The sequence below is a fragment of the Harpia harpyja genome, chromosome 16 (assembly GCF_026419915.1).
Source record: "Harpia harpyja isolate bHarHar1 chromosome 16, bHarHar1 primary haplotype, whole genome shotgun sequence".
Classification (NCBI taxonomy): Eukaryota; Metazoa; Chordata; class Aves; order Accipitriformes; family Accipitridae; genus Harpia; species Harpia harpyja.
Window position 1 is genome coordinate 4,225,666 of NC_068955.1, and position 13,132 is coordinate 4,238,797.

Below are 13,132 nucleotides of genomic sequence, written 5' to 3' on the forward strand. Positions count from 1 at the left end.
CAGTGAGAAGTCATTTAGTCCTTCCCTTCTTAAGCCATCCCTAAGCTACCCTGTGTTGGAAAGTCATTGCAGGCATTCTGCTTCAGTGCTTTACAGTTTTAAAGCTTGTACTGGTGTCTGACCTCACTCTCCTGTGGAAAGTTAAGCTGTGACTTCTTGGCCTCTCCCTGTGGATGTGGAGAATGGTTTACCATCTTACTCTTTGCAGCATCTCTTTGTGTCTTTGCAAAATGTTGCCAAGTTCCCTTCAGTCTTCTCCCCTCAAGGCTGAGCAACCCCAGACCTTTCCAGCTTTAATTATAGGTCACATGCTATGGCCTTCTTCTCAGTGCTGTTGCTCCCCTCTGAAGTCTCCAGATGAGCCAAATGTTTCTTGAAGTGAACTCTCTGTCCTGGCTGAAGTGTTGCCAGTGCAGAGTGGAGTGCAAGAGCCCTTTCATGTCTTGCATGTGACACACACCATTTACCCATCCTGGCGGGGGGGTTTGCTCCTTTTTGCAACTTTACAACATTGTTGATTTGAGCTGCATTTGTGATCTGCTGTAGCCTCGGTATCATTTTCTGCAGAGTGCTGTCTAACCATTTATTCCTTATGCTTCATGGTTCGTTCTTCCCTCAGGTTGAAATACATTGTCTGTCCTTATTGAATTGCATCCTGGTTATTTCAGACTATTTTCCCAATTTGCTAAGATTATTTTGATATCTAATCCTGTCAAGCAACGTACTGGAGAGCATTTGGAGTCTTTCAGCCAGGGTCTTGTTGGTGTGACTTTTAACAATACAGGAGAGAAAAGGAAGAATATGGACAGATGGTTCCAAGTGATGGAGTTACCATGGCTTAATGTGTTCCTGCTCATCAGCTGAGACATGGTAATGGACCATTTGCGTTCTCCTGACCCACTGCGTTCACAAATAAAACGTATTTAGATTCTTTCATTGTTGATTATTAGGCATCTTAGCTCAGCTTGTGAACAGTAACTTGAGTGCTTAGCAGTATCTGGATTGATAGCAGGTGTCCGGGCCCAGCTCCTCCATTCTGTTGCATACCAAACAGCATAATTAATCCCATTAACTTTATTTTGAGGCAAAGGGTAGTTTCATTCCTGTATCTCTGAATTCTGCTCTCAAACCTGGGCTTGTGTTAAGGGCCAGATCATTTCTGTGAACACGCTATGGGAGGTGATGTTTGCTTGTCTGGACTATAGATAAAACCACGTCAGGGATGAGCAGTTTTATAACCCAAAGTAGAATGCACTGTCTGTTCTGCAAAGCCCCTTCAGAGCGTATCTTATCTGCTGAGGGAAAAATGCCACCTAGAGTTACAAACTGCATCTCTCTCCTGTGCTGTCATAACACATCTGCCACAGCCACTTTTGGGGAAGTGTGTTTGGAAGATAGAAGGGCACCTTCTTCCTGATTATTATAATGAAGCATCTCTCCTTTGAATTCTAAGATGAATTAGCAGTCTCTGCTCATTAAATGTTACCTGTGTCTCTCGGAGTCCATGGGTAATAGTTGCCAGTAGGATGTGTGTGTTTGTTTTAATAGGCCTGTTGGGACCCCTCACATGAAATGATGCAAGTCCTCAAGGAGGTATGTGAAGGAGCAATAAATAGTATATAATCAGATTACCTTTAACCAGTCTAAAATTAATTTCAAACATCTAGAAGAGGAGAGACCAGCAGTATTTTGCCCCACCAGTATTGCTGCTGTTGTCTTCTGCTTAACCTTCTTGAACTGTTCCTCCCAGAATTACTCCTTGCTTGCCAAACTACCTATCTTTGCCAGAAGTAATTACCTCTGCTTCACTGACATCTGAGCCCTGTTGCCCAAACAAAGGAGAAAACCTCTTTCCCGAAGGAGCGTTTGAATGATTATTGCTTTCAATTTTCTGCTGAGCTCTCCATAGCCGACATAGTCTGCCTGCAATAGAATCTGTGTGTCATGGGAAATGGATTGGATACATGTGCAGTGTGGATTTGCAGTATCTTTCCTGTATCAAGGATTGTGTTCCTGAGGCTGTCAAATGGCTTCCTCCTCTATGACACTTTCAAATAGAAACAGTTTGATTTGAGCTCCAGGAGGTTTGGAGTCATGCAGTGACGGGACAGTGCCTGTTGTTGGAGGATCGCTAAATGATGAAAGATGGTTGAATAAACTGGGGAAAAGAGGATTAAACTGGGGAGCTGCTGCCAAGTATTAAATACTTAAGAATCAGTTGGCAATAGGTGCTTATCATATATCTTTTCTTCCTTCCACTGAAGGAAGTAACTATCTGAAGGGCTGTTACTGTGACAAGCAATTCATTTTTATGCCTAACACCTTTCTTTTCTTTTTTTTCCAGTGCATAATAAGAATATTGCTAGCCTGTTCCCACCAGCCTGATCTCCTCCAAACACAGTCTACTTTGCCACATTCCTAAATGAGCATGAGCTCTCTTTTTCTCTCTCTCACCCATCACTTGTTCAGGGGAGAGCTGCCACTGCTAGTTCAGTTTGAATGATAGGCTTAATTCTTCAGGGGAAATTGATATTTGAAAAACATGAGTGGTTCGTAATCCAAAAAAGCTATTTCTTCCCCAGCTGGAACACATTCTGTATTAAATTTGATCATAGCAGCCTAAAAGCCAACACTTCAAGATGCTTCTCTGTGGTGCCAGATTTACCTAGAAACTGTGCAGCTCATATGCTAACACCCATTGTGTAGTGCAGGTGGAACTGTGATTCATTATCACTTGCCGTGAACTCGGAATATCGCTCCTGTTGACAATGAAAAACAGACTGAGCTATCTTGTGGGCCAGATGTTTGGGCCATCTTCTTAATGCCAGTCTTCAAAATTCCTTGCCTTTAGGTGGGCGGTGGGTCATCCTTATTTGGCAGATGGCTCTTTCAAGGTGGTGTTCTCTTTTAGGCTGTTTGCACAGTCTAATGTACCATAGGCTTTGCTTCTTCCAAGCCACGTGCTCCAGGATTAGTTGCTCTCTTGTTTCTAAGCATCTTTTCAGGGAATGATCAGCACTTTGACCTTTCCTTAGTTGGGGCAAGCGTGACATTATCCACCCTACAGTGTACAGGACTAGGTTTTGAGTTGATTTAGGTAATCTCGGCATTGTCTTGAGTGATGCCCTGCATCTAGTAAAATGCATAGGTTTCTGATGAATCCACTAAGTATTCCTTCCAGAACTGCAAGAAAATTAGCATCTCCAGGATCAGATAATTGATAGCTGAAGAAATTAGTAGCCAGTTGGTAGCCTACAAAGCAGGGTCATCATTCTGTCAGCTACCAGAGCTAAATCTATCAGGAATCACGAAGTAGAATAGATGAGGTGTGACACGTCAACATAAACTGAAATCAAGGGTGGTTTGTATCTTGGGGTGATGGAGGCTGGTTTGTTGGGATCTGCGGGGGCTTGGCACAGTACCCCCCCATGTGTGTTGCCCCTGCTGCAGGTAAGGACAAGCACCATGGAGAGGCAGAATCTGAAGCGAGCCAGAACTAGTGCAGTTAGTGAGCTAACTTAGGGGTTAGTTGTTGCCCCAAGACCTCCATCGATGGCTGCTCACAGCTGAGGTTGGAAGGGGAGCGGAGGACAGAGCTGCCCACGGCAACTGCCTGTGAGCTGCTGGAAGCCAAGGGCTCTGTAAGGTGGGTTCTGCTCTTCTGCGTAGTCACCCCCTGCTCTGTACATCAGGGGAGTGCGTGTGGGGTGGAGAGTATTTGGGGTGTGACTTCTGACCAATATCTGGAGAGGAGAATGAGGAAGATTAATAAGAAGACGACAGGAAAATAACCTTGGATATGAAGTGTTTTCTGATGAAGTCCCTGAAGTGTAGGTGCAGTGGTTTATTTGGAAAGCAAAGAAAAATGAGGTTGCTCAAAAGTTAATGGACTTTTTTTTTTTCCAGTCTGCAGGAGAATGTGCTGATAAAAAAAGAAATAGATCTTTTCTAATTCTTGGACTACTTTTTTGTCGCCTTTATCTCTCTCTGGTGCTACCTTGTTGTTCAGATGTAATTTGTTTAGTTTACGTTAAATAAAGGGAATGAAGTTACTCTGTGTTACAGCTATCAGGTTCACAGACGAAAACCTCAATAAATAAGGCACAGTGGCAAGGCTGTAACTCAAGTCTGGTGGTGTTGGCTTTGCAGGCTTCATCTGCAGAATGTAGGTACCATTCATAGGCAGCTGAAGGACCAGGTTGTAATGATACAATTGTGAAGACTTAACTGAGAAATTTTCTTTCTTCCTGAAAAGGCCTGTAACCTGTTTCCTAGTTTCATTTGGATTTTCTGTTTAATTTGTGTCAGCTGAACAAATAGTACCAACCCTGTCCTAGTCCTACTTGTAATGTGAGCAGATTGTCTTTCTACTTGAGAATATCTTCTGGAACTGGAGTTTGTCTTCCAGTACTGATACCTAGTGCAAGGTTTCCGTGCTAGAGGACAATTATGAAAGGAAAAGTTAAAAAATAAACTGGTGGGAATGTTTTTGCGTGGTCAGCAATGCCATTCCAGAGGGGAGATGAATGGCTAGTGCAAGGTGCTTAGGATGAACAGAGACAGAAATACCAGGTCAGATGATGGTGGATAAACTAATGTGATCGATGGAGATGGTGAGACAGCAGCTGACTAGGCAACAGGCCAGTACACAAGGGGCTGTTTGCTTAGTGTCAGAGGGGTAGCGTGTGCCTTGCTGTCTATTGACTCTTGTTTCTCGTCTTGCTGTAACTGGTACTGAGTAGAATAGGCTAAAACTTTGGTCATCGTGCTGCAGCACTTTGCCTGAATATGGATTTTTAAATCGTTTTATTTCTCTAACCAGCACGTTATCTTCATTTAAACTCTTTTTCTTTTTAAACTTGGAGGAAGATGCCTCCTGCTTTTTTGCTGGCAGAAGAAACTGAGGTCCAGAGCGGGCAGGGAGCTCTAGTCTAAAGCCAGATCCTATCTCAGGAGTTCCAGGCTCCCAACCACTTGTTCTGCCCGACCCAGAGCACTCTGCAGAGAGGACTGGCAAATCTTTGCCGCAAAGCAGATTTTTCAAGAAACTGTGCAGTGATTTTCACAGGTTACTTTGTTGCCAAGATTATCCTGAGCTATGTAAAAAGTCTCTGTGTCGATTTCCCCCAGAACTCGACAGTATGCCACTACCCAGAAGCTGTCTGGTGACGTGGTCTCAGCCAGCTCCCAGGCTTCTTGCACAAATCTCTGGATAAAAGTCAAAAGTTCAGTCTGGTCTCCAAGCACTATCAGTGAGAAAAAAAACCAAAAAGAACAAGAAAATCAGCACTCGGAGATGGTTGCTTTTCAAACTCCTGTTTTAACAAGGCACTGATTTTAATCAAAGCCAGTTCAATCTTTTGAAGCCTTCAGTACCAGCATAACCAGAAGAAGGGGTCTCAGTGTTTTCAGTTCGTGTTTTGCCCTGCATCGCCTGCACCCCAAGAGGTGAAGATAAATAACCAGTAACAACTGGAGTCTTTTGTGCCTCAACAGTTAACATGTTCATCATGTTTCATAGAAACTGCATCCTAATTTTTATTCCAAACAAGATTTCAGCACTAATTTTTGTTTTGACAAATATGATTTGACACAAGAACAGTGGGAGTCAAGACCTTTCATTTTTGATCTAGGTTTACATTGCACTGATCTAAATTCCTCCCCCTTTCGCTCTTGCCTTTCAGTTGTAAACTTGGTTATTAAAGTTAGCAAAAAGCTATTTGAAACTCTCTGTTCTGTAGCATTTAAACAGTCCTGCTATATGCAAGATTAAGTATGATAGCTTCCTAATGACTTGTGCTGTTCATTTTAAGCATTGGCACAATGCATTACTGTACAGATTTTTTAAATGGCTTTGTTGAAAATGAAGGATTCGGTTTCTGTTCACTGAGAAACTTCATAAAGGGTTGTTTGCCAAATGGCAGGACCAGGCCCCCTGGGTCTTAGTCTTCGTGACATTAGAGGCGATATTCCTTAACCTCTTTGCTTGCTCTAGTGCTTTGGCACTGCCTGCTGAATAGGTGTGTTGGTGAGGTTAGTTTGGGCTTCCATCCATCTCTGTGACAGACAATTCATAACAGGAGCATAATAGCAATAGCAGGGGTACGTGGCGCTCTAAACACAGGTGATGTGGCACAAAGAAGAATTTTATTCAAGCTAAACCCTGATGTCAGGGAGATAGTGTTGAAAAGCTGGTGAAGATACTCCTGTCTCCTACTGCTTGGGAATCCTTGCACCATTTCCATCATTGCAAAGGCAGTGCATCTAGGCACACACTAAATTCATCATTATTCCTTGTACCTAGATAGCAAAGCTGGTTAGAGTTGAGACAGGGAGACTGCCTCATTGCATGGGATGTATGTGCCATTTTGGCTTTGCAGCAGGGCAGCAGCACTTTAGATCACACACCTGCAAGCCATCGTGCTTAGTGGCTCCCCAGACACAGAGTGGCTGTGGGAGTTAGGCAAAGCTGTTGGTGAAAGGCACTTCTTCCTAAGGAAGAGGGCTATTAAAGACCCCACTCTTAGCTACTCATTTGCTGAAGCATCACTTTTACAGCTTTTTTAAAGACTCTCAAGGGACAGACTTGCAGCTGGGAGCCCTTCAAGTCTCATATCTGGCCTATGATACTCCAAGTTGGCTATTTTGGGAAGAGGGGAGTGAGGGAAGGCAACTCTCTGTGTCCCTCCCATCACAGCTGCTCCACTTTGTCTGGAAAATCAAACATTTGCTAAGCTATGGAGGCTGAATATGTCCTGGGTTAGGCCACTTGTTTAGCCATTGGGAGTAGCAGGTGCAGGTCTGTGTGCTAAGTCTGGTAGCAAAAGGACTTGAGCAGGTAGATCCCCAGCCTGTAAATACCTCACCCCAAGGAGGTGTTCCATTTTGGCCAAAATTCCTTCCTAAAGCCCGAGTAACTTCCCACAAAAAAAAACCCAAAACAACAGAAGAAAGCAAAAAAAAAAAACAAAACCCCAAACCAATACAAAACTGATTTTGACAAAGGAGTGCTCTTTGATCCCAAAAAGTGATACCCATCAGGTAGGAGAGCTGGTTGGACTTTGTAGGAATGGAGCTGGAAAAGCCAGAAGGAAGAGCGAGGGCTTGGTTCACTTGTGTGAGCTGGTATAGAGAGCATGCAAGGGTTTTTCATGAGATTCTGGAGAGAGGTCCTGAAATGCAAGCTGCTGTACTGGCTGTCCCTTCTCTTTGGGCCTGCTATTCTGCATCCTACTTAATGTAAACCCTCTGAAGTAGGATGAAGGTAAATGAATCGTGCGTTGTTACCAATGAGTCATTCTGTTGCCTAACTGTTGTCTCTTCTCTTGTCAGTGAGTCACCGACACCTTATTAGAGCAGCTGATAGACCCCAGGCCTTGTTCCTGCTGGAAGGAGTGTGATGGGGCTTTGTTTCAGTGGCAGCTGGATAGGCTGAAAACATGGCAGGAGGCTCAGGCTCCACGGCCCAGAAGGCTGATAGATTTCCTCGGTTATGGGCAACACTGTAGCAGTTTGAACTGATAGAGCAGGAGCAGAGCAGGCGAAGGCAAACCATTTTCTGAGCGCAGCAAAAAACACAATCTATTTTCTGGTGCCAAGGGAATGCATTGAAAATATCCTGGATGCTCTTGCAAGTGCTCTGAAGTCTCTTTGTTTTTCACTTTTCTTTCTTCACAGTCTGGTTCTGTCCCTCTTCCCTTTCCTTTCCTAATTTTTGTCCTTTCCTTCAGTCCCTGCTCACTCCTCAGTCATGTAGTTCCTGTTAAAGAAAAATCTACCCAGTACTGTGCATCTCAGCTTGCTATTGTGTGCGTTCAAGGTGCGGAGGCTAGAGGCAGAGTTTATATCCAGCTGAAGGTTTTGACCTTGGCTGCAGGAAGCTGTATGAAAAGTTGTGGCTTTCTCTGACATGACTGTCTTCTGTTCTGTGTAGCTCCTACAGAGACTGAAGGAGAGCTAAAACCAAGATAATGTCACAGTCTCCTGATAAAAGGCAATTCTTTGGTGTGAAGGCTTTGTCTTTTGCTCAGTAGATCATCCTACTTCCTAAAAAATGTAATCCTGTCCTCTGGGCCCTTTCTAATAGGGGAGTTCAGCTGTGCTGTGTGAGCAATGCCTGGATCAATGTTCTAGCCCAATACAACATGTGGTCATCCCTTGCTATTCCCAGGCAAGCCTGGGTTGTAAACGTGAGCAAATGCAAAGTGTTCACATCGGTTGAATTTCACATATGGATTTGGTGGCTCATGAAGGCTTCAGCAAGTCAGATGTAAACTCTCACTGCTCTACTAATGATCAAACGTGCAGTTTCTGTTGTGTACCTGATGCTGGTATGTTTGATTGGCCTGTTTCTGCCTAAATTGGTGGGTTTGATTTGCAGATAATGGGTAGCTAAAAGGAAGTTCACAGATGCAGCAGCAGTTGTGATTGTTACCACAGTTATACTTAGTCCCTGCTTGGTGTTTTGCAGTGCTTTTCAAGCCTTAATTAGCCCTTACATGTTTGGCAGGTGGTAGGGTAGATATTCTCCACCTTTGATCAGCCCTCATGGCCTCCCTTTGAACTATATGTTGAGAAGAAAGCTGTTCCCTTTTCTCCTCCACGCGCTACCTTGCCAGGATGCTGAAGGAGAGCAAGGCCATGGGATATGTGCAAATGGGTGAATCTTGTGCATGTGCCAGGGGGCCCCATCTGTTACTCGTAGGTTCCCCACTTGCCTGACTTGGAGCTTTTCACCCTTTACAATCCTCATTCAGCTTGTGATTGGGACCACGTATCTGTCACTTCTTGGCCATAGTCCACGGGCTCACAGTCAATACCTTGTGTTAGGGTCAGAGGAGCCCCAGGCTGCAGTGGCAGCTCTTCTCTTCTGCCCTGTGCTCTGCAGCGGGTTCAGAGAGGGCTGTCCTTTGCCTGGCAGGAGGAGCCTGGCTGGCAGCTCCCCTGGTAGCCTGGCAGGCTTTTGTACCTTTTAGTTCCTTTGGTTGTTGAGATTGGCATATGTCTTCCAAAGTGTTCCCCCTCTGGCCCGGTGAGCACACATTAAACCTCCTAATGAGCCTTTGGAATTGAAACTCTTGCTGCAAGTGGCTACAATGAACCCCTAAGCTAGCAGGCAGCAGGGACGAGTCAGGGATAGGAGAAGAGGATGAGCCCTTCTATTCATATTAACTACCCCAGACTAGAACAAGCTGCTGTGGGCTTTATCTGTGGTTTTTAGAGATAGCGCTACCATTAATTCTCATTAAGGCCCTTCTGAGACTATTGCTTGAATGGTCTTGTTCCTCCAGACTGGCATTAAAGCACGTTCCCACTGAGGCTGTGGGAGTACAGTGTGCATACAATGCCATCTCCTCTCTCTGGAGTGCTCCATTCAGCACCTTTCACAAGAATTATGTTAATTAATGTTACATTTGTTAGTGATTTCTGCGGCAGTGTTCACAAGCGAGCGGATGGATGCCTGTTCCTCTGGGTGGGTGGAAGTAGGAACAGAGCAGCCTTGTTGCCTACATGGATGTCTCCATTCTTCTTATGCACAAAAGAGCAAATACACTTGTGGCTTGGGACGGGGTGGTACAGGCCCTCCTTCAGCTCAAGAAGAGATGAACCTTTGTATTGCTACCATGAGCTGCTGCTTCTGGTGTGCTGCTGTTCTCTCACAGATGAAAGTCCAGGCAGAGGCCCTGCACTTGCTGTCACAAGAGCTGCCATGAAGTCCTTCAGTTAGAAATGCCCCTAGACAAGCATCCCTGAGTTCTGCCTGAGGTCCCAGTTCTTCCCACTGCTCCCAGTGGAGGGTTCCTCTTTCCCATTCAGAATGGCCATGGGCTCTCACTGGGCAGTGTAGGAGCTGGTGGGGATCGCAGAGCTGTGTCCAATAGACACACCTCCCCTTTTGGCCATCAGTGAAGTGACATTGCCTCTCCCGAGGGAGGTGTATCTCCACTCCAAGCCAGTTTTGCAGCAGGATCAGGGGGAGCTTTTCATAGCGCGCAGGGCCTTAGATTAGTGGAGACAGGTAGAATCTCAGACATGAAGTCCTGCTTAAAAGTCATTGCTACCATTTCTGGGTACTTTCAGAAGGGTTTCTTTTGAGGGTTTCTTGGTTTCTACTTTAAAGCTTCCTCAGAGAGAGTACAATGAGGCTGAAACTAATAATTTAGAGAGGAGAGTATCTGCAAGAGTCAAAAGTGACAGAGTGGGTTTTGATTACTTTTCCTTTTGAAGCTGCTTCCCCTTTGATTATATCCCTCACATTATAATGTATAGATGTGGAAAGGTGATTATTTTTTAACATCTCTCAAAAGCAGCATGTCAAGCAAATATCACCACCTTTATAAATGGGTGCATATATATTGTAATAAACATGCTAGGGTACGTATAGCACCATCTTTTGACAGCTGAGTATAATCAGAGCCATTGGACATTGTATCACAAACTCTGTCATGATCTGATGAAGCAAATTGAGCAGGAAGGAAGATGCTCCTGTAGCAAAGAAGTAACATGCCAGTGTGCACAGGGGGGTCAATCTCCTTCCTAGATGTGCTCTCCGTCCTGGCAAGTGACAGAGTCGCACCAGCAAAGTCCTGATGCCTGGTTTGCTCTTTGCATAGTTGTGGAGGGGAAGGAGGTTCTTTTTTATCATACTCGTGAGACGGCTGAAGCTGAGACGGTAGCTCTTGGTATTGCGATAGACTTCGTTAGCTGCAGGAAAAAAAGTCAGCCATGCATTTTGCAGTTGCTTCAAAGCTGGTGCAGAAGAAAGGAAACATCGACAAGACCCTTGTACAAAACACACAGCCTGCGGTTCTTCAGATACAGAGTGTTTAGGGGAATATTTAAAACAAATGTTTAAAATAACACAAAGACAAACCAGCAGGGAAGCAAGGTTTGCCCTCCACTTTGTCAAATACAGGGGAGGAAAGCTAAGCAACTCCAAGCTATGCTTTAGCAAAGATCCGAGCATGTTCCTAATCCCCGATGCAATTCATGTATTTAAAGGCCTTACTTGCTAAAAACATAAAAGGCTCTGTCAATTCAAGCAATATTTTTCACTTCAATTAATCATCCCAGAAAATTGTAACTTTATTGTCTCTTTGTCTCTGTTTAGTTTGAGCAAATCCAACTCTTCTCATTGTCTCTCTGCAGATTATGAAAGGCTTTGTGGATTATATCATCAAATTAAATCAAGCCTGTTAGTGTTACTCTCAGAATATCACAGTAATGGGCTGTGCCTCAGGCAGCATTGCCCTTCGTTCCCTTTTTAAAACGTTTTGCCTGCGTCCATGTTGCTCTGAGCTGGTATGGCTCTCCTTGCTAATAGGAAAGTGTATAAAAATCACATAATCGTTAATATTGAAGAATCATTAAGGTTGATAAAAGCAGCTCTGACTGCGATGATGTTGTTTTTCATGGTGACTGCTTTTGGAAAACATGCCATACAAACATCAGCTCAGCTGTTTTTTAGAACCCACCAGTTGATCTAGTGGCTGTTTGACTCCATCTATTGCACTCTCAGAGATAGTTCCAGTTAGATGATAATTTTGCAAGCCTGCAGGAATAAATGGATTTCTAGAGGCTGTCTTTACTGCCTTCATCCCTTTTCCACAGCCCCTGTTTTTGATGCAGACAGCATCCGAAAGCCAGCAATCTGTAGTTGAGCAGTAGAGTCTTGGTTGGGTTTTCATTAAAGCAATGATGTGCTGACTGGCTGAAAAGTGTCAAAACTGCAATCTTGTAACATCAACAAAATAAGGCAAGATGCCTTTCTTACGGGAGAGGAATGCTGAAAGCATAAATGAGCCCTGTATGAAATTGGTGGATCTGAGCACTTCTCTGAGGAAAAGGTATGATGTACTTCAGACACGGTCACCTTTTTTCCTTAATAAGAAAAGACCAAAGTCTTAAGGTTCATGACACATGACTCACCTTTGCCTTCCTCTTTCCTCTGCAGTAGTTGCTTGACAGTGCATCCAGCTGGGTTTTCCTCTCTTAAGTAGAACTAGAATTGAAGTAATACTGAAGGTATTACAAAAGTGCCAAGCCAATCTGAGCATGCAATAAAAGGCTGCGAAAGCTGGGGGAATTTGGGGTAGTATTTTAAAGTCTGTTAGTGAGAAGAAGGAACTGACCTGAGCCAAATAGAAATATGTCTCGGGAAAACCCCTGGGCATAAGCAGTGCGTGTGAGTCTTTGTGGTTACACTGGAAAGGGAGATGATAGGGACAGAGCCGGTACAAGCAGTTTCTCCTGCAGAAACAAAACCTGAACCTCATCCAAGCGTCGTTGCTGCCAGGGACTCCCAAGAGGTCTGACCATCAGGGGGTGGGTAGGAATGTGGCTGCAACTGAGCAGTGGCGGGGGGGGGCCTGCACATGCAGATTGCTGACGGCAATATAGAGGCAGCTTCACGCCTATGTCCCTGGTGTGTTACATCCGCAGAGGGATGGCTGATGATGATTCCAAACTGGAATCCTCCACATGAGGATTTGAGTTTGCTGAGTTACCCAGGGAAGCAATGGCCTTTGTAATTTAAGCACAAAGGGGTTTGAGTCACAATGTGCTTCATACCCTTTGCTTTTCCGTGTTAGGAATACTTTTAGGGAAACCTAACAGAAATGAAACCCCAGCACTGAGATGTTCCAAACCCAGGGTTGTTAACATCTCTAGTTTCATTTAATCTCAACTGCTACAAGATTGTCTGTCTACATACCCTCCATAGTTTTCGTGGCATGGCATGCCACATCATTCTGTCTCACTGGAAGTTCTCCTATAGTCCATTTGTGTAAGACAACGCTTGGCATGCAGTTTTTTTACATGAATGACATGCTTGGTCCAAGTACTTGGGTGGCATTTGCTTCATCTGCATGTGTCCCATTGCCATCTGCTGGAGAACGGTGAGCATGCTCACAGGGACTGTTCTGTTAGCCAAAGGAAGGGAGCTGTCCCTAGAGTCACCCACTCTCTGTTCAGGATTCATTGAGATTAGTTTCTGGTGTCTCTGCTGCCAGATGAGGCTGTGTTTTGTATATATGCTGGTAGCGGGAAACCCTGGGTCATGGCATGGTGTAAAAGTACTTTGTGCCCCAGATAACAAACATTGCATCAGGGCAGAATGATCAAAGTCCTGTCT

At 44.5% G+C, this 13,132-nt stretch overlaps 1 protein-coding gene across 1 annotated transcript in view; it reads left to right on the forward strand.

The window, feature by feature from the left end:
• The window catches only part of MAN1C1 (mannosidase alpha class 1C member 1), a 69,280-nt gene that overhangs the window by 32,320 nt on the left and 23,828 nt on the right, over positions 1-13,132 (forward strand). The gene's annotated exons all lie outside the window — the stretch shown is intronic.